The following is a 2,886-nucleotide window of genomic DNA, read 5'->3' as shown; positions in this document are numbered from 1 at the left end:
GGTAATCAATAAAAATAGGTTAAGTAAATGGTCTGGAAGCCTCAGGGACGTGGATAACTCTTGGGGTGACTCCAAGACTCGCAGACCAAGTCGATGCCTGGAACATTCTGTGACGTCTTTCTGAACATGCGCTCTCTCAAGAATGAGTCCTTAAGGGGACAATGAGACAGAACGTTTGCCTTGGGGTCTCATGGAAAATTCCAGACCATGGTCATTGTACTTTTAGCCCTGACAACACACTCTCCCCAGACTGAGTATAGCTTATGTGTGACCTGTAGAGCTGGTCCAGACCCTCACAATTATCAATCACCGTCGATTTCTGAAGTCATAATGGCACCCGCTTGAATTCATGGAAAAAAACAAAAACACAAAACAAGCTCTGGGATCATGAACTTCGGGAAGAAGTTCACCGTACGGTTAAGAACAAAGATTTTGAAATCACACAGAACTGATTCCCAAGTCTTAACTCTGTCAATTGCTATCTGCCTGATTCTGGAAAACTTGTGTAGAGATTTTATCCATATAAGAGGATAATAATGGCAGCCTTGTGTATAGATGACTGCAAGAATTAAATTAGATAAGGTATATAAAGTGCTCAGTGCAACGTGCGGCCCATAGTAATTAGCAATTGACCTTGGGTCCTGTACCTCACTATACCTCCTTGACATTTATGTTCTGCTTTTATCAGATGTTGAGAGGTTCCATCAATGCCCCCCCCCCACCACCACCCACGCTTCAGCCCAAAGTTTGAAGCTCTTTGCAGCAGGCACTTCTGTTACCTATGACTTGCTCTAGGACTTGGGGCCTCAGTTTACCTATCTGAAAATGGAGCGGGGTGGGGGGCGAATCAGGGTTGTCCGACTACAAGTTCACTAATATTTTAACTCGTTCTAATATTTCTTCCATGATGCCAAGAACTCTAAGCACTTAGCCACCAACCAACCAGAAGTTCCTAGGAAAACATGTCAAGTTTGTATTGCTGAATCACGAATTTGTCAAGGTACTTTAAAATATACTTTTTTTCTTTGCGTGAAGAACCCTAGGTGTGACTCACTATGAATTTGGCCAAGAATCCAAACGACATCTACTACATACTTTACGATTTTACTGCGAACGCCATCAATTGGGAAGAATGTTCTTTTGAAGCTTCCAACTTAGAAGATAAGTTGCATTTTTAAAATACTCAAAGATCCCCCCCCCCCGCCATATTTTTCCGCTTCTTTGATGCATGTAAGTCTTTTGACTTCAGCCCAGTTCTCATCTTTTGGCAAGTGACCAATTCACAGATTCCAGGCAATATTCAGAATGTGTTCAGCTAAAACAAATCAAGTCCGACAGTTGTCACAGAAGCATTTAACCAAAATTACTTCAACAGTTTAACAATGCTTGACGTTTTCAGGGATGCCTTTGAAGTACAGAGCTCCCAAAATATTTAGTGTTAACAGTTTTAGACAGGTGTTTTGCCAAAGACATGTAAAGATGTGTTGAGTGAAGATTATTATTTTGCAGTGAGCTTAGCCTCTGGAAAAATATTTATGTCTTAATTGGATGGGATTCCACCTGTCATTTTATCACACACTTTGCTTATGGTCCATTTTGCTTAGAGTCCAAGAAAAATGAAAGTCTTTTCGGTGTGAGAATTAATGGGACGCATGTTGGAGCTTTTGTGGAATCACCGCGTTTGTTTGGTGATAATTGTGAGAGAGGGTTTTAAGAACTTGAACTCGAGTTTGCAATTAGAATATACAAACTTGGGTCTGAAAAGCTTAAGAAAGAAGCAGTGGCGGAAAGTGTTGCAAAAGCCCTTTTAGAGCAGACCAGAGTTACACAACTAGAAAACCACTGAATTGAAAACTGAAATGGAAAAAGGCGAGCAACACATTTTCTAGGGGTTTCTGTCATTCTAGGGATTAGTGATCTTACTGTCTGGTACGTAGAAAGTCCTCACAAAAAAGGAGCTTCCCGCCTTTGTCTTCCTTGCTTTTCCCCTCTTTTCCTTCCTCCTGTTTCCTTCAACAAGCTTTCTGGTCACTTATAACACGATTTCGACAAGTAATCCTGAAGACGGAAACCAGAACTCAGCTGCTTTTGAACCAGTGTTTAGATTGGAGGGAAGACCTACCCCTCCTTTGCTCAGACAAGCTCCCCATGTGAGTGTAGCTCATGCAGCGTTAGAGTGTTGACTCCATGTCTGGAGGAATGAATGTGGTTAACGCCGAATGGATTTCTATATTCTATTTAAGCTCCGGCCATGTATTGAATGAGTGTCTGCTCTGGGGGTGTCTCCGTGGGCTCCACTGTGACCTTAGAGATGGGACCCTGCACGGAGAAGCGGGTCATAGGTGAGGGGTTTGGAGGTCAGGGGACAAGCGATCGTCTGTCGGAAGCACTCTCTGAATCTCTCGTTTTGGGTGGTGGGCTCCAGACGCCTAAGTATGAGAAGGTCCAACTTGAGTGAAAAAAGCAAAATCGCACTTCTGCGAGGTGGGACCTAAGGAAACAGCGTGAAGGACAAATCCAAGTACGGTCACGGATTCACAGAGTCATGAGGCCTTATGAGGGCACGTGCACCCCACCCCCACTTGATAATGTGCCTGCCCCCCGCCTAGCCCTGCCGCTGAACCCCTAAAACCCTTAAGTTCCCACCGTCCTGGTGAAGGTTCTGGCTGAGCCTTCTGTTCCTGCTGATGTGAGGAAGCAACGCGTGCCACCCCCCCGGAACATGGAGGCAGAGAAACGAAGTGAGCCAAGGGAACCCACGGACTTCATGGTGCCTGTGCCACAGGCCAATGAGCTGGAGTTCAAGGCCAGCTTAACATGCGGGCGGGCTCCCAACGGACCATAGCTGACACATAGTTGTCATAAGGATTGAGCAGGGGAGAGCTA

This window comes from Panthera uncia (genome assembly GCF_023721935.1).
Source record: "Panthera uncia isolate 11264 chromosome E2 unlocalized genomic scaffold, Puncia_PCG_1.0 HiC_scaffold_19, whole genome shotgun sequence".
In the NCBI taxonomy this organism is placed as follows: domain Eukaryota; kingdom Metazoa; phylum Chordata; class Mammalia; order Carnivora; family Felidae; genus Panthera; species Panthera uncia.
Note: the sequence above shows the minus strand (reverse complement) of the source record.